Source organism: Pleurodeles waltl, chromosome 8 (genome assembly GCF_031143425.1).
Source record: "Pleurodeles waltl isolate 20211129_DDA chromosome 8, aPleWal1.hap1.20221129, whole genome shotgun sequence".
NCBI classification, from domain to species: domain Eukaryota; kingdom Metazoa; phylum Chordata; class Amphibia; order Caudata; family Salamandridae; genus Pleurodeles; species Pleurodeles waltl.
In genome coordinates, this window is record NC_090447.1 from 651437184 (window position 1) to 651463174 (window position 25991).

The following is a 25991-nucleotide window of genomic DNA, read 5'->3' on the forward strand; positions in this document are numbered from 1 at the left end:
TACAATGCTTTTTGATAAGATGGATTTTTTTACAACAAAACTGGTGAGTCTTTGGGGTTAATCACTACACCGAAAGGTAGAAAGATGGATGAAAAGAAAGCAGTTGTGATATTGCAATGGCCCACTCCAACTATAGTTGAGGCAATTCAGAGTTGTTTTGGGCTTTGCCAATTTTTATTAATGTATTCATCAGTTTTCTGAATGTGTAAGGGCCAATGTATAAGCTAGCGCAGAAAGTAGTACCTTGTATTAGGTCAGATGAAGCAACTCAGGCATTTTAGTTTTTGAAACAATGGACCTGGGAAAGAGTTTGGAGGTCGGTGTAGGAAGCTGACCTGGTGTGTAGTGGACACCTATGGTGTTGGAACCTTATACCAGGTCAAGACAACCCCTATTAGTGAATGTAGGCAGTATACAGGAAGCCAGGGCTCTCTAGAGGTAGCTGTGGATGAGCAGCCAATACTTATCTAGAAGACATGCAAAGCTTATGCAATATCACAATAGTCATACAGTAACTTTTCAAATATGAAAGGAACCACACAGTGTTACAAAAATAAAGGTACTTTATTATAGTCATACCACACTAGATTACCTATAGGCAGTCCCTCAACTGGAGGTAAATACACACTATATATATATATATATATATATATATATATATATATATATATATATATATATATATATATATATATATATATATATATATGCACAGTAATAATTAGGCATTTATCACAAGAAACAACAAGCATTGACAATAATTAGTGAAAATATTTATTTAGGGCCCTAGAGGAGGACCAAACCATATACTAAAATAGTTGAATGAGAAGTGAAGTCCCCCACCAAAGGATTTGGAGTAGTTGAGGAGAACAGGAAGAACTGGGCACCCCAATAGGTGAGTACCTGAGTGACCCCCAGTGACCAGGAGAGCAGAGATAAGTACAGGACTAACAAAATAACTTGGATTGTGCAAAAACAGAACCAGACCAGAGGAAACCAAAGGTGTATTCTGGAATAGAGGACCTGCAAAAAAATGGGGCAGGTACCAGTCCACGATAGAGTGTCCAGTCAGGAAAAGGAGCCACTACCCATTCTTCTGTGGATAAAGATCCAGTTCAACAGGGGAAGAAGAAGACCAGCTGTGGAGTCCAGGAGCTGCAGAGGAGTCCTTGGAGTGGTGCAGATGGTGTCCTACGTCGGTCGTCGGGTTGTGGATGGTCAGTGGTTTAGGAGAACAACCAACAAGCTGTGGCAAAGGCAAGAAAAAGCAAAAGAAGAGTTGCAAGGCTAAAGTGGATCAGCGGGGTCCAGAGGACTTGACCCATGGAGGGGAAATCGGGCTGACCCTCAGCAGTTTGGGAGAGTCATCAGAAGCAGCTGCAGCCCCCACAGGCAACCCACTGGCGGCACTCACAGTAAGTTGCAGTAGGACCCAATCAGCACAGCTGGAGAGGAGTCCCACATTGCTGGAGCAGCAGACAGGAGACTGTTCTTTGCAGGATGGAGGGGAGGACCAAGGGGACCACTCCAGACCACCATCTGTGATGCAGGATCCACGTTGTTCCAGAGGAGAGCAAATCCATGCAGTCTGTTGTCGTTGCTGAAGGTGCCTGCAGATGCAGGGGAGTGATTCCTTTACTCCAAGGGAAATTCCTTCTGGTTTCCTAGTTTAGCTGAACTCTTGCTGACTCAAGGGGATGCACAGCTGTTGAAATGTTGCAGTTGTTGGAAGGAGCCAGAGAAACAATGTTGCAAGGTGAGGCCGTCTCGGGAGTTGCAGTCTTGTCAGTCCCTGAAGTGTCCAGTTGCGGTTCCAGTGGCCTGGAGCAGAAGTGAATGATGAGCACAGGTGGTGTCTTGCACACCGAATCCGGGGACCCACCCACAAGGTAGTCCCTAAAGAGCCATGAAAGGGGTTTTGGTCACCTTGCAAGGTGACCACTTGTCAGGAGGGGTCTCTGACGTCACCTGCCTGACCTCGCCACTCAGATGCTCTCAGGGGTCTCTGCACATCTTGGTTTAAAGTTGGCAGAATCGAGTGGCCATCTGGAGGAGCTCTGGGCGCCACCCTTGGGGTTCCTTTGTCCAGCTTCACGCCAGAATAGGGACCGTGGTCCCTGGGCTGGTACAAACCAGTTTATGCAATGAGGGCACCAAATGTGCCCTTCAAAGCAAACCAGTGGCTTGGGGAGGCTACCCCTCACAAGCCTTGTAACATCTATTTCCAAGGGAGAGGATGTTGCCTCCCTCTCCCACAGGAAATCCTTTGCTGTACCTTCCCCTGCTTGAGCTGGTCAAGCTACAGGAGGGTACAAACCTGTCTGAGGGGTGGCAGCAGCGCGGGTTGCCCGGAAAACCCTAGAAGAGTGGTAGGAGCAACGCTGGGGGTCTTCTAAGGAGCCTCCAGAGTGCATGGAATCATGCAACCAATTTTGGCAACAGTATTGGGATATGATTCTGACATGTTGGATATAAAACATGCCCAGGTTCGGAGTTACCATTATGTAGCTGGACGCAGGTCCTGTGTCCAGTACACGGGTAAAATGGCTTACCTGCACTTACGAAGTCCATTGCAATGGAACTGCAGTTTGTAGGGGCACCCCTGCTCATGCAGTGGTGCCCTCACACATAGGGACCTGCAATCTGCCCTCCGGGCTAGGAGGGCCTACCATAGGGTTGACTTACAGTGACCTGGTGAAGTAACTTGTGGTGAAAGGGTTCATGCACCTTTTCACGCAAGCTGCAATAGCAGGCCTGCAGGTTTATTTTGCATGGGTGGCATGATACACGCTGCAGTCTATCGGGGGCCTTGGTGTCCCAATTCCCCGGGTACCCAAGTACCCTGTACTAGAGGCTTATAAGGGGACACCAGTATGCCAATTGTGGAGTGCACAAAAGCCTTGGCAATCAAATTTGGAGGGAGAGAGCGCTATCACTGAGGTCCTGGTTAGCAGGATTCCAGTGAAAACAGTCTAAGCACATTGATAGCAGGCAAAATGTTGGGGTAACCATGCCAAAAAGAGGGTACTTTCCTACAGTCTGACCGACAGGCCGGCCAAGGCACCAGTCCCAAAAAGACTGCTGCACCAGTGCTCTCCAGATTGCTGTACTACAATGTATGTAGGCTGAACATCCGACCACCAAAACAAATGGCTGCCTGCTAGCTGCACAGCGGCCTGCAATCTTGGTGGTGGGCACATCATCTCCGTCATGTCCATGTGAAACTACCGAGCCCATTACAAAAACAGATTCAACGTGGCAGTCTCCTTGTGGCGGTCAGCTGATGGCAGTCGGCAGCCACGGTACGAATTCAGCAAAGCAACAGACAAGTACCCATTGGATTGATTAAAAAAATAACACCGCTGACATATATTGGCCCAGTGGACACACCTGCAAAATACACTATAAAAAAACACCCCTTCACAGACCATGATCCTTTGCCTCCTTACTGCAAGACAGAGACCAGAGACCACAATTTTTTACATTGTTGACAGATAAGGCACCCCTTTTTTCACATCCCACTTAGCACATTTTGCACACTTTTGTTGATTTACTACATATGTCACTGTTTTTTAAGTGAGTAAACTGCCATCTATTTCATTTCACACCCAAGTCACATGCCACAAATCCCCGTTTTTCTGAAGATGAGTTGAAAGTCATGGTGGATGAACTCATAAGAGTAGAGCCACAATGGTTTGGAGCCCAAATTCAGCATACACCTCTCATGTGGATAATGGAAATACAGCAAAGGATAGTCAACAGAGTGAATGCTGTATGCACCACCCTGTGCACAAAGGAGGATATTAGGTAGAGGTGGAACAACCTGAGGGGGACTGTGCATTCCTTGGACTCCAGGCAACACATGGAGGCCAATAAGAATGGTGGTAGTCCTCCCAGTGCCCCATGACAACTCTTTCCCTGAGAGGAGAAGGTCTTAGCCATCCTGCATCCTGGGGACTTGACAGGAATAGCTGGAGGAGAGGAGTCTGGTAAGTTACAATACAAAAACTGGCCAAACCTTCAATGTCCTGCAGGCTCACATCTCACCTTTTGTCAATGTGTTGTTCATCTGCATTCCCAGCATGCAATACCCAGAGTTGCAGAAATGTAAGCTTGTCAATCTGCATTGTTATACATAACATCACATGTATCAATCCCTATACATGTCTGTAAGTGCTTCAACATGTGTTCTGTAAGTGCTTCAACATGTTGATGTATGGGCCAACCTAATTGCAGTGTGGCAACAGATATGTAAGACTAAACATTTGTCAAGTGTTGGGTAATACAGAGATTGACATGACTACCAGGAGGCCCTGTTTCTGTCCCCCAAACCAACAGGCCTTCCTGCACGTGTCCAAATACACCTGTGTGCCAACTCTCAAATGATGCACCCTCCCTTGGGAGATTAGCATTTCTTTTTTTTTTTTTTTTTTTTAATTAGTATTCTAACATGTCAGAAGAGAAGGACTATACAAAAAAAAAAACATAATATTTCCACCAACAGAAACAAAAACTGGAAGGAGACAGATATAAACATGACATATCAAAATAGCCAACAACCTCTATGGTGTATCTTGATTTTCCAGCCATTTGGTCAGTGGTGCTCAAATTTGTTCCCCCCATGTCTCTTCTTATAACCTTTTAGTTTATACAAGCTCAGTTCAATGTTATAGATGGCAAGTAATCTAGATCGCCATCCCTCAAACGTAGGGGGTTCTTTTTTGATCCAGTCTGTTGCAATACAAAGAAGACATATTGCCATTGTTACAAATAAAAATCGCCTTATTTTGTACAATGAGGGCTCCATACCTTCAGTTGAATCCATAACCCCGAGTAATACCAGCATAACAGACAACTGAACGTTGCAGCTCATAATCTTTTTGAGGAATACCTCTATCTCACACAAAAATACCCGCAACATTAAACATGCATAAAACATATGCAGTATCTCAGCTTCCTCCTCCCCACATCGAGTACAAAGTCCAGAGGATTTCCCCCATTTTTTCAGCTTAGCAGGCGTGTAATATAAATCCACCAATGTTTTATAATGCTGGGTTTTCAGATTAGCTGAGAGGAGTGTTGTGTCAACCATAGCTAAAGATTGATCCATCCAGTCCCCAGCCATGCCAAACCGTGTAGTCCATCTTTCATTCTGATGTGCCATATCATCTGATTGTAGATCGACTAGCAAAGTATATATCGTGCCAATCTTTGCACCACGATTAATAGCTTCAATTAATGGAATCTCGGTCATTTCTGGCATGTCATGTTTCTGACAGCAAAAGAAATTTCGTATTTGCAAAAACGTAAAGAAATGGGTCTTAGGTAAACCATATTGAGATTGTAACTCCGTAAAGGATTTACATCCAGATTTACAAAACATGTCTCCAACATTCTTTATTCCCCTAGAACGCCAAGACGCTAGTATAGGATCTTTAAAATTATAGTTAGGTATAGCAGAGAAATTAATTGGCGCATAAGATGTAATCCTTCCTAATCCCATACTCCGTTTTACCTGGGCCCAAACCTTGTAGGCAGCTAAAAAAGGCTTAAATCTTACTTTTTTTAAATAATTTGGTTCCTCAAATTTCAACAGCCACCAGCTTGCTTCCCCAACCGCCATCATAGTATAAATAGAGGTTTGATTTACTTCTATAACTCCTCTGGGGCTTCCCCTTATAAGTTCATCCATATGTTGGAGACAACAAGCATAGTAATACAGTGTAAAATTAGGAACTGACCAGCCACCACGACCCTTAGAAAGTGTCATATACTTCATTGCCCGTCTAGATTTAGCGTATCCCCACAAGAAGTTATTCCCTATTTTTTCCAATTTTTTAAGCCAATTTTTAGTAACCTCGAGGGGAATAGCCCGAAATAAATATAGTATTTTCGGGAGAACCATCATTTTTAAAACATTACAGCGGCCCTCCAGTGATAAGTGCAAATTATGCATTCTATCTAGATCACTTTCTATTCTACTTAACAATGGAGCGAAATTAAGTTCCACCAATCGATTGACCGCAGAAGTGATTTTAACCCCCAAATACACCGCATCTGATACCACCCACTTGTCTATTAATGAGGTATGCTCAGAACATACTATCTGCGTCTTGCCAGAATTCAACTTATATCCGGATTATCTTCCAAACTCTCTTGCCTCTATTTCAACTGCCTTAATAGCATCCTCCGGACTACTTGTCACGATGGCTACATCATCAGCATAAGCAAACACCTTGTATGCTTCTCCATGATATAATAATGGTTTAATATTTTTGCATTCTTCTAATCTTAATAGAAAAGGATCAATATATAAAGCGAAAAGCAAGGGGGAGTAAGGGCACCCCTGTCTGGTCCCCCTTGAAATTGAAATAATGCCTGACTCCAAGCCTGCAATACAAATTCTAGCTTTAGGAGCTACATATAAGGCTTTTATAGCTGTGATATACCCTCTCCCTATACCCTTCCACTGCAGAGTTTCCCATAGAAACTTCCATGATACTCGATCAAATGCCTTTTCGGCATCTAGTAGTAATAGCCCAAGAGTTGTTCGATGCAACTCTGCAAGATCAAACACAGATATTCTTCTTCTTATATGATCCATCGTATCTCTGCCGGGAATAAATCCATGTTGTTTTTTTCCTACCAAGCTAGCTATTATATTTGCCAATCTACTGGCCAAAACCTTTGCATAGATTTTCCCGTCTACATTGAACAAAGATATTGGTCTATATGAACTGGGAAGCTCTGCTGGTTTCTCCTATTTTTTTAACACTATAATATTAGCATGTTCCCAAGATAAAGGTGCTTGGCCTGCCTGTGCCTTGCAAAAGGTGATATGTATGTCCCTTTTTATGTCTGTCAAAAAAGCCTTATAAAATTCAAGTGGTATGGCATCAGGCCCAGCCGGCTTCCCGGCTGCCAGGGAACTCACGGCTTCAATTATCTCTCCAATTTGAATTGGTGCATCTAATACCCTTTGTTCCTCGAGAGAGAGCCTTGTACTTTTTAATTCACCCAAAAATCCACTGGCCCTTTTTGAAGTTGTTCAGAATGACCTATATCCTCTCTATACAAATCCTGATAGTAATCCTTAAAGACCTCTAAAATTTCTTCTAGCTGTCCATGTTTCTGACCATTAATGTCAATGATATTTAAAATATTGTGCTTGACAGCCTTTTGCCTTATACGCCTAGCTAAGACTTTTCGTGTTGTTTCGCCATATTCGTAATACTCTAACCAGTGACTTTGATAATCAGCTGCAACTGTTTTGTTCAGATAGGCATTATTCTAGATTTGAGGATCATCGTCTGAGTCTGTATAGAAGTAAAATCTTCCTTGCTAGTAATTTTAAGGGCTAATTCCCTCTCTTTTGCTATTAATCTTTTCTGAAGCTCTGCAATTTCTTTCCCCCTGGCTGCCTGTGCTCCCAAACTATAGCTAAGGGTTTCACCCCTTACAGCGACTTTAAATGAGTCCCATACCATCCCGCAATCTGCCGTATTTCTATTGATTTAAAAAAATTGATGAATCCACACTCTCATATGAGATATATATCCTGGGTCGGCCAACAGTTTCCTATCAAATGTCCACACACAACGTGGACTTAATGGTCCCCTTACTGCTATAGACAAAATTAGCGGATTGTGATCTGATAAAAATCTAGGCTTACTTTCTATTCCAACCCCTTGAATTAAACTTTGTGAAATAAAAAAATAATCCAGCCGTACTAATTTCGCATGAGGGAAAGAGTAGTAAGTATACCCCGGGTTTAGAGCTTTAATATTTTCCCAAACGTCCGTCAATCCGTGATCCACCGCTAACCTCCTTAAAGCCTTCCATACTTTAGGCTTTCGACCCTGAGATAGGCTCTGAGCATCCATACTGTTACTGCCTACCTCTAAATGAATATTTAAATCACCACATATAATTAATGGTAAGGGCCATCCAGTTAATTCTACATTCAACGTATCCAGAATCTCAGCCTCATAAAAAATTGCCCCATATATAGTACAGAGAGTAAATTTAAATGTGTTCACAGAGAGTTCTGCGAGAGCCCAACGCCCATCACCACTTGCTAGAGATGGGCAAACATGAACATTATCCATTCTAGCAAATATCGCCACACCAAGTGTCGATACCTCCTGTTGGGTACAAACCAACAGTGTTAAACCAAGTTCTCTCAGTAGCTCACGTCTCCCCCATAAAGTATGTGTTTCTTGTAAACAATATAAATCTGATTTAATCAGTTTAAGACCAGCTGCCACTCTTTTCCTTTTTTGAGGACTATTAAGACCACAGATATTCACCTTGCAGATCCTTAATCTATTTGCCATTTTGACCAATTTGTTGTACCAGCCTCGTGACACTGCCACTTCCTCTAAACAAACCTACTTGTTGGTTTTGAGCCCTATTAATCCTCCTCTTCTGGCATGTCTCCAATAACTTATTCCTTACGTTACTACCTGTGCAAGTGCTCCCCCATCCCCCACCACTCCTCCTCCAACCTCCCACCCCCCCAACCCCTTGCCACCCTACCCTGCTACCAACCCCATCCCTCCCCCACCTATACCCCCCCCATACCCTTACCCTTATCCTTACACCCAGTTTATGGAAAGTATGGGATCCCACTGTCCCTAATGATGGTAGCACATCTGCTCCGACCGACCCACCCAGTGCATTTGTACTTTTTATACCAGACCTCAAGACTATCTTATAGCATCATAACCTTAGCATTTTATATCTATCTAAATACTATCTGTGTCTATATTTTATGATTAAAAAGAAAAAAAAATAGCAGGGGGAGGGGAGAAACACAGAGGATTACTTATCACTACCTCACCCTCCCACCTCTCAACACCTTACCCATTCTGCTTCCCCCCCCATTAGTCAAGAACCCTGCATCAAGAGCCCTGACCACCTAATCCGCCCAAAAAGGCTCTTGCTTTCACCTCTGATGTAAAATATTGGGTCCTATTATCCATTACTACCTTCAACTTAGCAGGATTTAACAGAAAAACCTGTGCCCCCTTATTTTGAAGTGGCGGAATTAACTGACGGAGCCTCCATCTTTTTTCAACAGTGGTATGACATAAATCTGGCCTCACAAAAAATTCACACCCCTTAGCCTTGCTTCTAGAGTTAGGTCGGGCGCGATCATACACAGCCTGTCTCGCCTGAAAATTAAGCAGAGAGATTAACATCGCTCTTGGCCTACCACTTACTCCTGCTGAGGTTAACCCAGCTCTATTAAAAGGGAATCGGTGGGCTCTTTGAATCTCTCTGTCCCATCCCATTGTTGTAGATCAGAAAAGGCCTCCTTAAAAAGTGCAACCACAAAGCTATGTACATCAGATCCTTCAGCTCCCTCTGGTATACCCAGTACTCGCAGGTTATTACGCCTTAGTCTGTACTCTAAATCCGTCAGTTTCCACTGAGTATCCTCAAGTTGTTTCTCCATAGCTTCTCGAGTCACTTGCTGGGATCCAGCCTCGTCTTCCAAATGAGAGATACGAGTCTCCACTTCTTCCATCCGCGTAGCAAACTCTGAACATGTTTTAGCCACCCGGCGAATTTGGATTTGCATCTTTCAACAGGCTAATTGGGTCCTGCGGCTCTCAGACTTAGATTCTTCTCGATGTTCCATAATACTTTGATATATGGTTTCCAATGACACGCGGTTAGATTGTTTTTCGGTATTATCATGTAGGGTCAAATCACCCTTAGAATATTCCCACTGAAGACCCTTAGTATCCAGGGAGTTAGTAGAGTGCTTATTAAGCTCTAATTGTTCACTTCTCTTCTTCTGTTTCTTCCTTACCGTGGCGTTCTTACTACTTTTATGTGATTCCTTCCCCAGCACTAAGGAGGACATTTCAGAGTCAAGCTCTGAGGAAGTCCTATCAGCCTCTAAGTCCAGTTGCTCATTGCTTGACCAGCTTGAATGATCCGATAATGAAAAAAACTTGTCTCCTTGCGTTATCTCATTGTCTCGTGATGCAATAAGACTTGTACCAGCGAAGTGTAGCAGGTCCTCTACTGGGCTATCAACCCTATTAGCTTCATCACAACCGGGGGAGTTTTGTTGTTGCTGTTGTTGGCCCACTGCTTCTATATGTGACAGTGACATAGTATTTTGAAAGCTATTCAGCCGATCCACCTGATTGTCAGCAACATGCTTTTTTGGACACACTACACCTGAGGCGTAGAGCCACCCCCCCCCTCCTTCCCGCGGGGGAGCCCTTCATCAGCCTCTGTCTCGATAGTCGTTGATTGATCAGCCACAACAACAGCAGAGGGGGTCCTCGCATCTATACCCCCTACCAATATGCCAGGTGCCGATAGTAGAAAAAAATTCTAACCGTTTTATACAACTGCATCTGAAGATTTCCAGGATTGGCGTCCGTGGCCACAAAACGGCCGTTGCCCTCAAGCGAAAGCGGGAGCGAGCCAGAGCACATTCCTCGGAGGGGATGTGCACTCCGTCGGCAACAACAACTGTATCCTCAATATTTTCAATGTAGCAGCCCGCCGCTACAATGTAACCGGCCGCTGAAGGTGAGGACGCCGCTACAATGTATCCAGCCACGAAGATAACCGCTTCCCCCTAGGCCGGCGCCCGAAGAAACCCCCAGCTCATAAGAGAGCTGCTACCGCTGCACTGAAGGGGATCTGGCCAGAGCAGACGTTCACGGCCGAATCAAGCGGCCGCCATCTTGCTTTCCATCCCCTAAGTAAAGAGTTTAGCATTTCTGTAGTGTTGGGACTCAGCAAGTGACATGACTATAACTACCAGGTGGCCCTGTTTCTGTGCCTCTAGCCAACAGGCCTTCCTGCACTTGTCCAAGTATACCTGTCTGCCATTTCACACATGATGTATCCCCCTTGAGAGTTTAGCATTTGTGTAGTGTGGGGACGGGGCAAGTGACATGACTACAACTACCAGGAAGCTCTGTTCCTGTACCTCTAACCAACTGGCCTTCCTGCACTTGTCAAGTACAGCTGTGTGCCATCTCTTCTCCTTCTGTCATCATATTCTGGTATCCCAAAATGAAACCAATGATGACAGGAATGACACCTTACCAAGTGTGTATATATAAAGTATTCCTAAGGCATTAAGCTGCTTCATAAGATTGGCAGTGGCAGTTAACAGATTGACTCAGCACTGCTCATATGATGGCTACAGCTACATATGCCACAAAGGTGTGTGTTCGCCTGTATCTCACACAACTAGGCTTTGAAATGGTAAAATACACATCTCCTCTCCACTGTATTAGTTTAACTGTTTCTAAGATGTCATGTTCATTCCCTCATCTGAAGTGCAACTCATCACCACATCTAATGAGCTGCTTGAAACTAATAGTTTCTAAAAGCTTCCCACAAATCATGTCAACAACTGCAATTCTAAGGTAACATAGCACAATCAGCAAACCTATCACTGAAAAGTGTCCAGTCACACAAAGCCTTTGTATGTAAATTCCACACTTAAACCAATTACATTGTAGTCTATTTCTTAACAGGTCGAGCTGGCACAGCATTTGGACAGACATTGTCCAGTGCCCAGACTCCTAACCCACCTCTGGATGAAGCCCTCAGTGATGACAGCACTCCTGGACATGTGGACGTGGATTACAGTCTTGCCCCATCTGGGCAGCCTGGTCTGATGTTAACAGTGAGTCTCACAATGCCCACAACAACACCACAACCAGGACACCAGCAACCAAGTCTTGAGGGGTTTATCATGAGTTCCAATGGTCCAGGTGCTAACTGAACTCCAGGAAATTAAGCTGCTGCAGAGGAACATGAACCAACATATGGAGGCCCATCACTCCAGTATGGGCACCCTAACATGTGAGCCATACAATGAAAAAAACAATCTACTTATGGAAGCATGGATGTGTTGTATGTACACAATGGCCAGCTCAGGATTACAACCATCCTACACAAACACATACATACAGGTGTCTTGTCAAAGAAGAACATTTGTTACATTGTTCAGCTCATTGACTGTCAATACTTCTGAAACAGCAATCATTCATGATTGCATTATACTGAGTAAATGATCACATTTACAGGTACAGACCTCCAAAACATGGAAAGAAGGGATATATCAGACATTTTCTTGTACAATAGGCAAATATGAAATTGGTTGATGTCATCAGCTGGAGCCACATCGCCTACAACACAAAATGAATCAAACATCATATGATGCAAGACTCAGACAGATGGCAGTACAACAGTTTCTGACCACAGGGTCATTACAATCCAGTGCTTCTGCAACTGGTGGTATGACACAAACAAATGTCAGTGATGTGCCACAGGCACTTTGGCATACAATGATGAAACACATCAACAGCTACATACAGTTCATACCAAAAGAGAGTTTAGCCAGTGTGAAGGCAAACTAATATGAATTTGGCCTAGGACTACATATATTCTGACCACATGATGACACACGTGATGCATCAGGACCACCATACGACAAGGAACAGGTCCAGTGGAGTCTTCCAAACTTCCATCCTATCAATGTGCGAGCTGTCTTGGCATAGGTCTTGTACACCTAAAGTCTGCGACCTACGTTCCCACGAAAAATCCATGTCTACTTTGTATGTCCAAACAGCATCATATGCCTGCCAATGTCACAACTCGTAAATGTCCCAATGAAGATGTCATGGTGGAGGTACCTGAACAAATGCAAAAACAAGCAGTATAGTTACAAAACCATACATATGACACAATTCACATAGCAAACGTCTTGAGAACGCAGTCCATCTTACAAATCTCACAAAAACAATGCAACGTCTCCTAAATGTTATTGCATCAAAAACATCCTTATCAGACACACTTTGCCAGTATTTGCTTCAGCTTCAGAACTGTTAAAAAATATTCATTGTACAGTCAAAGTCATGAAATCTCATGACATACTTACACTCATGAGCAGAAGCTGTTGGTGAGATCTTGTTGTAAGTCAGCTCCTTCCTCTTCACTGCTGTATTCATTTGGTATTTCTGTATTCTCATCCAGCAGCACTGCAGTCTCCCCATCCTCTGGGATGTAAGGGATGTTCCTGTGCAGGGTGTTTTATGGAGCATGCAGCACACCATGGTGATTTGACACAATTTCCTGCGTGAGTTGAGGAGGGCTCCCCCAGTTTTGTCTAGACAGCAAAATCTGGCCTTCAAGAGCCCAAAAGCCCGCTCAACTGGCAGTCGTGTTCTTCCATGGGCCTCATTGAAGCAGACTTCCCCTAGCGTAGTTGGATTAGTCAGAAGTGTTAACAACCAAGGACAATTTGGATGTGCTGAGTCTCCTGTTTTGTAATGCAATATAAGTGCCACAATGAGTCACACACTTTCAGACTGTAGCACCTGACATTGCAAATGTGCACGTTGAATGGAAGTGTCTTCTGTTGCAATAGACTTGATCACTGGCATGCAGTGGCACCAATGTAATATGAGTGCCATCAATGGCTCCCACAACATGTGGGAGGTGACCAGATTCATAGAGGTCAACCTTTACATTGGCTAAATCCTCATAACTGTGGAACCTGATATAGCTGTCAAAGTGTTTCATCATTGCTGATAACACGTCTCTTAAAACACCACTGAACATAGGTTGTGACATAACACCAGCTATAGCCACTGTATATTGAAATGACCCTGTGGCCAGGAAAGTGTAATTCTGCCATGAATCTCACAGTGGGTTGTATACATTTTGGATTAGGCATCATTTTATGTTATTAACCTTAGGAAATCAACTGTGTTTTATTTTTAGTAAGCAGGACGCAATGTCGCTCTCAAACGGGCGTAAGCAAGTCCCTGAATTTAGGATCAAGAACAAAGGATGAAACTAGTGCAGTAGGCTTTAATCATGTATAAGTTTAATATTTTATTACATGATTTAGGATCAGAATAAGCTCAAAAATATTTTTAGTGCATTTAATTCTTAAATAGAGAGTATGTTTGAGTATTTACATAGTACGAAAAGTTTGTATAGCAATGGTTTTAATTAACTTTGCTAATAAAATTTTTCACATTTTCACATGTTGGATTAGTGTACTGAGGCATGAGATCTGACTCCAACTGATGACATAGATCTTGTATTGTTTGCCTATTCAGACAGAACTGCTTCATTATGTCACATTCTTCCATGGTCTGAAGGTCTGGAATTGGATGTTAGACTGAAGGTTGTCGCATCCTCCCTCTCCCAGAGTATCTATTTGTGGAATGAAATGAGTTTGAGCATTAGTCACTGTGACCTGACCAACATATCCGATGATTAAGACCAAAGTCATGTGACAAAACATTACTGACTGGGAATTCGTTACACCCATTACACATCAAAATTGTCTACTATGCAAGGTCCAGCTATGCTCCCCATGGTTGTCTAGAAATGCGTCACCTAGATATATGTGTACATGACACACCTGTCTGCTCTTGTTTCCCTTTATAATGTTCAGTATGTTCCTACTGCCAAAAATGTTGTCACCACCGGGGTACAGTGCACCGCGGTTCTATGGCATCTGTAACCAGCAACGCACTACACTGATGTCTACATAGGAGGATCTACATATCAAGGGAGTTTTACATCTCTTGAGATGTTACTATACATTAATAGATGTTGTGACGCATTCAAATGTCAACAATAGACTATATTTGGTTTAACTAGGGGGGTGGGGATTAGTAGCTTAGTAGAAATGCAGCAATCGGAATCACTTAATGCATTAAAGATGGACCTGCACCCGCTATATCTAAATATTAGCAGCAGACAGGCAGAGACCAGGTGGGCCAACATTAAAACCCAGGCCCACGACACAGCAACATATCTCCTGCACCCTACAAGATGTCTTCTAGAAGTAACATGGGGAACCAGTATATTATATTAACATGGAATGTCAGGGGCCTTGGGACGCCGAACAAACGGGCTAGAGTGCATGCTCGACTTAAGAGACTAGGAGTGCATATTGCTATTTTGCAAGAGACACATATGCTCGAGGGGGATTTACGAGACATGCGCGTGAAATGGGGGGGCCAGCTGATAGGCACAACATATTCGACCTTTGCGAGAGGGGTGCTGATTTGGATAGCAGCGGGAGTTCCATTCCTCATGACAACACACAAGATAGACCAGGGAGGGAGGTACGTAGTAATGGAGGGCAGATTAGATGGTAGACAAATGGCTGTGGTCGGGGTATACGCCCCCAACAGTGGCATCATAGGCTTTCTCACCACGCTCACCCCAACGCTGCTGACCCACCCCATGCCCCTTGCCATCTGGGGTGGTGATTTTAACAGCACCCCAGTGGCAGCCTTAGATAGAACTAGCGCCCATCAGAGCGCATCAATTAACAGGAAGCTCGTAAGTCCCCTGCAAGAATGGGCAAATGTTATGGGCCTATATGATGTATGGCGGTTAGGCCATCCAGAGCAAAAAGAATATTCATATTATTCGGTCCCACACAATACCCACACTAGAATTGACATAATATGGGGCACCCGCGAAATGGGGGCGCTGATAACTGAATCCGAATACTTGGCAAAGACAGTCTCGGACCATGCGCCTCTGCGGGTAACCCTGAACTGGGGTAGGGCACGTCAGGTAATTCCCACTTGGAGATTCCAGGCGGAGGCTCTACAAGACCAAGCATTCGCTGCATCACTGGGGGAATCTATAGGCCAATATTGGGAAATAAACGCTATGTCTGCAACAACCCGGGCGATAGAATGGGATGCCCACAAAGTAGTGGCCCGTGGAGTATGCATGTCCACTACGTGGGGAGTGAGACGCTCCTAACAGACGGAAATTAGCAAACTTGAGAAGGAGCTGCGGATTGCGGAAAAAGCGGTAGCACAGGGGGAAATTACCAGTACTGTCCTTAAAGAAAAGCGCTTAAAATACAATGAGGCAGATAGCAGGCTCCGCTGCCACGACTATAAATATTACTTAACCAGGTTGCAAACGGAAGGAGATAGATCAAGCAGAATGCTAGCGTGGCTACTCCGCGAGGATAGACAGCAGGCTCCGATAGGGGCCATCCGGGTGGGCGCGCAAGAAATGGCTACCACACAAGCAGAAATAAACGAGGTGTTTAGGAATTACTACTCTAACCTATACACTAAACGTACTTCGTGCATGGCTACACAACTAGAGGCCTTTCTGGCGGACTCCTTCCTACCCCAACTACCACAACTAGACAGAGATGGAATTGAAACCCCTATAACAATAGCAGAAATAGAACTAGCCCTTGCACAGCTGCCCAGGAACAAAGCGCCTGGCACTGATGGCCTCCCCTCGGAGTATTACAAAGCCTATTTACCCAGTCTGAAATCCCATCTGCTAGGAGTGTTCCAAGAGGCGTGGACTACAGAAAGCTTACCCACATCTCAAAGGGAAGCTATGATAGTGGTACTCCCTAAACAGGGTCGAGATCACACGGATGTGAAATCTTATAGACCACTATCGCTGTTAAATACAGACTGCAAAATATTAGGCAAAATATTGGCCAACAGGTTAGCCCCCCTCATGCACTTACTGATACACGCAGATCAGAGTGGCTTCATTCCCAAGCGTAACACCTTCCTGAATATTCGAAGATTGCTGGGCATAATAGGAGACACCTCCAAGAATGCACAGGAGGAAATGGTGCTCTCATTAGACATAGAAAAGGCCTTTGATACGCTTGAGTGGGACTTTCTGTTGGCCACGATGGCCCGTATGGGAATAGGCCCTAATTATATCCGCTGGGTTCGGACATTGTACTCTAACCCGAACGCGAGGGTGAAATCAGGCGGGGTGATCTCTGATAGTTTTCCGATTTTTAGGGGGACACAGCAGGGATGCCCCTTATCCCCGCTACTGTTTGCCATAGCAATGGAACCGTTAGCGGCAAAAGTTCGCCTCATGGAGCACGAATGGGGAATTATTAGGAATGGGTTACATCACACGATTTCACTATATGCAGATGAGGCGTTGATATATATCAGGAACGGTTGTGCAGCTATCCCACCTGTAATATCTTTATTGGCGGAATTCGGAGGCCTATCTGGCCTTGTGGTAAACTGGGAGAAATCGTGTGTCTTTCCCCTGGTAAAAAGGGCTCCCAATAATCACGATCCCCCAGAGACAGGACATCTTAAGTGGTGCCCTACAACATTTAAATACCTAGGGATAAACATATATCATGCCACGGAAGACTTAAGAGATGGGAACCTGGGGAAGGCGCTAACATCTATAAAAGGCTCCCTACAATTCTGGAACAAGCTCCCTCTCTCGCCACCCGGCAAGGTGGCGATTGCTAATATGTTGATTCTACCTAGGCTTTTATATTACTTTGCGGCCCTACCGATAATTATTCCCAAAAGCTTCTTCAGCAATCTAAACACAGCATTGCTGCAGCTCATCTGGGGAGGCGGCAGAGCGCGAGTGGCGCTACCCACACTACAACGCCCGCTGGATAATGGTGGCCTAGGAACTCCGAATTTTGAAAAATACTATGCAGCCGCACAACTTCAATGGGTCCAATATTGGATCCACAGACCACAGCAAGCGGAACCTATAAGCCTAGTGCCTCGGCGGAACGGGACTCCCCTTTTGAATTGGCTGTCGACGAAGCCCCCCAAAGTGGCACTGGTCAACCCATTGCTTGCAGCTGCGTACGCGTGCTGGGCCAGATATGTGCAAAAAAGAGCGGATAAGCTCCCATACTCTCCACACGTACCGCTAAACTACCTATTGGTGGGAAACGCAGCCAGAATGCAAGCTGCAAAGCTATGGAACGAAGCAGGAATACTGACTGTAGGGGATTGCTATGAAGACGGTAAATTAATGACGTTCGAGGCCCTTCAGGCCCTCACGGAGATAAATCCGGGACAGTTCCTGACATATCATGCCGTATGTCGCAAAATCAGGAAAATTTGGGGAATGGGCACCTCGGAACCAGAGATCTCCCCTGTGCTTCACCAGCTTCTACAACATAGCGATCAAACAAAAACAATATCCAATCTATATAGAATCCTCAACAAGACCCCTGATTCACAGACAGGGAAAGCATGGGATAGATGGAATGCAGTACTCCCCACTCCGATCCCACTGGATGACTGGCCCAAGGCCCTGTCCCACATCAGAGGGGTGTCAAGGAATCCCAGATTTAGATATACCCAATTCAATTACACGCATCAAACATATCTTTCCCCAGCCAGAATAAAGCGCATGTTCCCCGATGCAGTATCAATGTGCCCCAGATGCAGATTGCCGTCAGCACCCTTTTTCCACATGGTATGGGATTGCCCGAATATACAGACGGCCTGGGTGGAGGTGGTAGAGGAGGTATCTGGACTTACGGGACTGGCACTGGTAGCAGACCCTGGGTCCTGCCTGCTGGGACTTAGGAAGAGACCAAAAAAACAAAGACATTTACATAAATTTATAGACCTGGCCTTTTTAATGTATAAAAGGTTAATAGCAATGCATTGGAAAGCCTCTATGGCTCCCGATCTGAAATCCTGGCACTCTCTAATAACACGCTGGGCGCGCACTGAATATCAGGTACTAAAAAGAATGGTGCGCGAAGGGCGACAACATACAGGATGCTCTACATGGGAGGATATGGTAACAAAGCTGGAGGCCAAAAACGATGAAAAGCCTCCTTGAATTGGGGTGCGCGTACTCGCAACAACCACAGCATAAATTCCCCCGCACCCCCCATCACGGAAACAGAATTCATAAGACACCCAGACAACACAGTGCACATACATCATCTCCTCCCATCTCTCTAGTAACAATCGCCCACTTAAACTATGTCACCACAGTGTTAGAGCGGCGCGGGGAGCAGAAAACCAGGGGAGCCATCCGCATACACTAATCTAGTTGATGCCCCCCCCTCAGACACTTAGGGAACCCATGCACGTAAAGCAAGGTCCACACTGGTCTCAAACGAATGCCTATATAAAATAAACAGTGTAGGATAAACCTATGGAGGGTGCAGCCAGGAATGATACTGCAAGATTAGAAGTGTTCCGTGAAGTGCATATTGGGGGGGTGTGTATCTGTTTCATGACTTAGATAATTAGCCATTGTTTTGGTTTATCCTGTGGCTGCAAACTGAACAATTTGTATCATATTTTGAAAAATAAAACCAATAAATATATTTTTTTTAAAAAAACAATAGACTATATTTAGCTGCCAAAATTACGGGTGATTGACCTCTTTCGTTGGATTTCAGGAACCTCCCGCCACCGGCAGAAGTCGACCTTGTAGTGGACTATTCCAACTGCAGCGGACACAGCCATAGGTTAATGTTGTTGACTGTGACAGTCAGGGCCCAATGGCTGTGCCCATCAATGGTGATAACTGTGCACGTGGCATACACGTATGCCGTGGTTTGGAAAATAGCGCACTTGCCTTCTGACACTGCTGCCATCAACACCTCTACTACTTCAGCTTGTGTGTGTCACCTCTGGGAGCAATCATATCAGGCCAAGCAAGTGAAAGGACCTCTGCCTTCTCTCCAGGGGAGCTGGAGAAACTTGTTGAAGAGGTCCTTCCCCTGTATGGTCAGCTCTATGGCTTACCAGAGGAACAGGTAACTATCTCACAGACATATTTATCCATGTTCAAAACCATCCCCTCCTTCCTCACAGGCTAAAATGTGCCTCTGAGTCCCAGCTAGTCATTTGAGTGCCTGTTGTCACAATCTGTGGTCCATACATAGGATGTACCGGTTGTGGATTGTGGAGCCCTGTCCTCTGAGTATTTCAAATGACTATTGTGTTTTGTGATATGTGATAAGCCCTATATCCTCCTTCTGTTGCAATCAACTATCCATGCAAGTAAACTTTACAGCCAAACAATGATTTTTCTGATCTGATGATGGTAAATACCACAGTGCATGTATTTACATTACAGCATGAGCTATGTATGTATACTGTTTTAGTCAGGATGTTTTTAGCTAAGATTAAGATACCACAAATCACTCAGCACCAATCAGGGCTTTGCAAAGTGTGGCATAAGACCCATTTAAAACTCACTGAGACCTTCAGAGTGCCACACAAACCTGAAATCTGATATAGGATGACCACAGGATGTACTGTCATGCATGGAAGTGATGGTAATGTGCTGCTTATGTAGGTTCTGTTTGCTCAGCTTAAGAGAGAGCAAGGTTGGTAAAAGTATTTTCACAGTATGGGACATAGCTCCGGCTGGTGCAGTTTAACTATGGCTATGCAACTGAGGACCGGGCCCCCTCCCTGTAGACCTTTTGTTCCTTAGATGTGGCCAAAATGAGTCTTCAGAAACAAGATTTGGCCTGCATGCTTATACATTGACTATATTAGGAATGGAGACTGAGGTAACCACCTGCCCTGGTACTTATTTCCATTGACCCTCATTATCAATGTGCGTCATTGCCTAATGACGGGCAATTACGCCCACACGTCTGTTGTCACCTTTCCAGAAGTCATGCTTTTACAGTATAGGTCTATTGCACAAGCAAAAAACAAACATTGCTGATAATTGGTTGATGCAAGGGAGACATTGCCATCGGAATCACAAGCTTTGTTACATGCAGCCAATCTGATCAAACATACCTTGGTATGTTGAATGTCTTCTCTGTAGGAGTACCATATCTGGTAAGATGTGTTTTTACTGTGATACCAGTACCTACAGCACAAACCCACTCAGAATTGGGATAAGAGCCCATTATGTGGACCACATTTCCACACATTCACAGAGATTAAACTATCAGTGATACCCATTCCAGCCATTTTATTGTCACCTAAGTCTTATGGTACAGTCTGTACCACAGTAGTTGCATGTATGGACCGTATGCAGCGAGTCAATGTGGATGGATGTAAAGGGGTCCCTATAGTCAGGCACAAGTAGTTCATCCTTCAGAAGGTCACAATGGTATGTTGTGTTTCCTAGTGGCTCAAATCACAGTACATGTTGCTTGGCTTTGGGCTACAATATGTCAGTGGGCTTACTTAGTTAATGTAGGCCATGACCAGATTTGTGGATATTCAGCAGATGACTTCAAAAGTGTGTATTTATGTCCCTGTACATATCACTGTATGTGCTTTACAAATGTTGTGTGTTGACAACTACATAATGATTGTGCTAGGTGTTTCAGAAATGTGGTACACAATTAGTTACCATAAAGACAGTGCAGTTGTGACCTGTTCATTTGTCTTTTGCATCAATACAGGTCAATGCCCATCAGAAGCTAGGGATTTGGAGAGCCATCACCCAGACGTTGCGGACCTTGGGGGTCTATTGCTTGTGGAGCATCCACTGTCGAAAAAGGTGGGAGGACCTGACACGCTGGGCCAGGAAGATCGCAGAGGTCCAGCTGGGGCTGCCCTCCAAACGTGGATGGGGTACATGCCTGACCCTGAGCCCCCTGATGGCCCGCATACTGGTGGTGGCCTACCCAGATCTTGATGGGCATTTGAGGTGAGCACAGCCACTACAAGGGGGTGAGTCATGGGCAGATTCATACCTGTTACATTGGCAGGTTGATGTGTTAGAGGCAGCCATCTCCCCATGAATATTGGGGATGGCCGTTGTGCGAAATACAAGATGGGTTATTGTTTGTGTAGGTGTGGTAGTTGGTGCAAGGTGATGTGCCTTGACTCTTGTTCTAGTGACCCGGGAAACAACAGAGTACAGTCCACTAGCAATATACTCTCTGGAGCAGACACATGCCTGAGTACAGTGGTCAATCATCTCATATTGTTTCATGTTGTGGGCATCATTTGTACCCAATAGTCCACTTGTCTTCAGTGTGTCAAGAGTGCTGATGCCTCACTACTGTCTCTCATGGGGTGGAGGCCATCATACATGGGACATAGCAGAAATTGGCCTTTATGTGCAGTCACTGAGCAATACTTTCCCCTGGTAAGTAGGGAAAGTAAAGCTAAATCACCAGGATTTTGCAGTGAAGGTGTGTTTGAGTTCAATGGCACATCAATACAGATGTATGCGTTCTGTCATGCAGGCCATGACATGTGTACAAAGTGAGGGTGTCACTTCAATTTGCAGGTGTGATATTGATGTGGATTTGCTGTTGTGTGTCAGGTGTTATGAATATAATGCTGGGGGTGGTGGGGGTGTCACTTGGAAATCAAGTTGGTCACATATGACCAATTTTAAAGGGGTGAACATTTTACAATTCTGCAATCATGGTTATGCATTTATCCTCTGATTAAAAATTTGCATATATATTGTTCAAAAATGCGACTAATAAGAATATGAAAAAATGTTGGAATTGGTTGTTCTACATTTATTTCCTGTTTTTTTGCTATTATCAGTCCACTTGGTCATTATTTGCTTATTTATTTTCCAAATACTGTTACCGCAATGTTGAATTCAAGTATTAATTTTTCTGATAATTAACTTGACATTTACATTCATATGGAGATGAAAAAGCCGGTTGCTTTAACATTATTAACAGTTTACGGGTAATTAAATCTTTTCTCTTTTCCTTAGTCACTTAGATTGTAAAAGTCTGTTTTCTCACTTTATGGTTGGTTGTATAGTGCTTTGAAGGGGAGGGGGGCATGGTTTCTGTCGACTAACGGAGTTGCTTTTTCTGGATTTAGGTGGGATCCTGGATTCCTACATGGCACACCAGCCTCACTAGGTGGATCTGACTGGTCCCAGCTGGGTCCTTGAATATATATATATATATATATATATATATATATATATATATATATATATATACAATATTTACATTACACCAGTAGGTAGTTATAGTTAAAACCTAGGCCCAGATTCATACTCTGGTTGCTCTGAATTAGCGTAATTTCTTTTACGCTAATTCAGCGCAAACTTAACTCCATATTTACATTTTCATGCTAGATTAGTCTAGCGCCAAAATATAGAAGCAAAAGTCATTTTTGGATGCGTGAAACCACCTTGCGTCTATCATATGCAAGGTGGCAGTTCCCATCCAAAAAATTACTCTTAGGCCCTAGCGCCTTATTTATCCACCCTTGCAAAAATGGTGCACGGGAGGAAGGCGTGCCTAAATAATGGCGCCAAGCCTGCTTAGGGTCATTATTTAACACCTGGTCTGGGCAGGTATTAGGGGACCTGTGGACCCATTTCCATGGTCAAACATCATGGAAAGAGCCCAGAAGGGCCCTCCCCAAACCCCATGAACTCCCCCACTTATACCAGAGGGACACCACAGGTTGGGGGACCCCATCCCAGGTAAGTATAGGTAAGTAGAGGTAAGCATTTTTAATAACATTTTAAAGTGCCATTGGAGGCCCAGAAATGGGCCTACCTACATGGCACAGGGTGCAATGGCCATGCCCAGGTGACCCTTGTCCCCTCTGCTGGCCATTGGGGTGGTGGGCATGACTCCTGTCTTTTATAAGACAGGAGTCATGTAGTATGGATGGTTTTGCATCAAGAAATGACGCTAGGCTGGTTAGAGTCATCTTTTTTTACTCTAACCAGCCTAACGTCAAAACACCATTCTCCCATACCGCCACCCCCACCTGGCTAACGTTATTTTCCATGACGTTAGCCCACCCTTTGAGCCGGATTGCGCCATTCCTTAAATTTTGTGCCCGACTGGCGTCCTGGAATGGCGCAAGCTGGTGCTATACTTTTTCGACGCAAAACTGCAAAAAAGCAGTTTTGCATCCAAAAGTATAAATCTGGGCCCTAGTTTGCATAGGAAGAACATTTTTTGTTTTGACAATAGCTTTGGTGCAGCTTGACGAATCTTCACAAAATTTTACAAAGGTATATTTCACTGGGTTCAGCTGCTGTCATCAATGTTTTGGGGTAATCTGTCACGGGGGCAGAGAAAAAGGGGGCATCCCAAAATTCATTTTCTCCATGCATTTTTCTATAGGGATTTTGAACATGACTACAGCCCAAACCACTGGACAGAATTACACCAATTTTGGCAGAAGGCAAGTTCTTGGTCCAGAAAGTGTGCTTTTTGTGATTTTTTCTGAATCCGTTCAGTAGTGTTTGAGGTTTTAGAGCATCGAAAATATAGATAGGGGACCAGATCCTCCATAGATCCAACTGTGCCCCTGCTGATATCTGATTGGCTGCCAACACTTCTACAAGGAAGTGTTGGTAACCATTTTGGGACTCGCCTTCAGCTGAGCCCCACAAAAAAAGTTTTAAAAACAGAAAAAAGGCCAGGGTAGGGTCACCCTACCCCCTAGCATTGGTCTAGGGGTCCCTCCCAGACCACACCAGGGCTAAAAAGCATTTTTTTTAAATATCAGAAAAACTGCCTAAGGGTTAATGCATAAGTGTTTAAGTGGGTCTGTGAGTTAGTGCATGAGTGTCTGAGTAGGTCCATGGGTGGGTGCACAAGTCTCTGAGTGCATCTGTGAGTAAGTGCATGAGTTTCTGAGTGGGTCTGTGTGTGAGTGCATGAGTTTCTGAGTGGCTTTGTGAGCCTGAGTGGGTCTGTGAGTGTGTGCATGAATGTCTGAGAGGGTCTGTGAGTGGATGTGTGAATGTCTGAGTGGATCTGTGAGTGGGTGCATTAGTGTCCAAGTGGGTTTGTGAGTTAGTGCACGAGTGTCTGAGTGGGTCTGAAGTGGCTGTGTGAGTGGGTGTGTATTAGACTTTTCATCCTTGGCGTGGTCTCCCTTAACTTTTTACCTCTGTTTCCCAGGTTGTTGATGTGTGCTGGACTCTGATTTTGCTGTTTTTGTTACTCTGGGCACTTTACCACTGCTAACCAGTGCTAAAGTGCAAGTAATCCTTTATAAATTGTGTAGGTAATTGGCTTATCCATAATCGGCATATTTGATTTATTAGTAAGTCCCTAGTACAGTGCACTAGAGGTGTCATGGGCCTGTAAATCAAATGCTACTAGTGGGCCTGCAGCACTGCTTGTGCCACCCACTTAACTAGCTCTGTATTCATGTCTCAGACCTGCCACTGCAGTGTCTAGGTGTGCAGTTTTAACTGTAAATTAGACTTGGCAAGTGTACCCACTTGCCAGGCCTAAACCTTCCCTTCTCTTACATGTCAGACACCCCTAAGGTAGGCTATAGGTAGCCCCAAGGGCAGGGTGCCGTTTATGGTTAAGGTAGGACATATATTAATGTGTTATATATGTCCTAACAGTGAAATATTGCTAAATTCATTTTTCACTGTTGCAAGGCCTGTCCCTCTCATAGCTTAACATGGGGGCTACCTTTAAATCTGATTAAAGTGTATATTCCCTTTGGGAGAGGATGGACATGTGGAGTTTGGGGTCTCTGAGCTCACAATTTTAAAATACATCTTTTAGTAAAGTTGATTTTAAGATTGTGTGTTTGAAAATGCCACTTTTAGAAAGTGCGCATTTTCTTGCTTATACCATTTCTGTGACTCTGCCTGTTTGTGGATTCCCTGTCTGTTTCAGTTTGACAGTTGGGTTGGTTGCACCTCAGTGGCACAAAGGGAGCTGGGGTGTAGTCTGCATTTCCTGATGAGCCATCTGTGCTAGGAGGGATGGGAGGAGTGGTCACTTACACCTGAAAGGGCTGTGCCTGTCCTAACACAATGCAGTCTCCAACCCCCTTGTGAGTGTCTGGCGCCTGGCCTGGGCAGGATTTCACATTCATAAGAGACTTCAAAGGAGATATTGGGTATAAGAAGGGCACCCATAACCACAGACTTTAGAACACTTTTGGAAACCAAGAGTAATCTCTGCCTTGAGAAGAGCTGAAGAAGAAGAGCTGCCCTGCCAGTGACTGTGCTTTGTGGAGCTGTCCTGCAGTTGCTGCTTCTGCCAGAGTAAGAGGACAAAGACTGGACTTTGTGTGCCTTCCATCTTGTGAAGATCTCCAAGGGCTTGATTTAGAGCTTTCCTGCTGTTGTTTGAAGTCTCAGGAACAGCAAAGACGTCTCTCTGCCAGCACCTGGATTCTCTGGAGAGACTCCTACTCTGCCCTGTGGTGCCCATCCAGTTCCTGGGACCCTGAAAGGAGAAGCTGGCAGCCCAAGAGTGAGAAATCCATGCA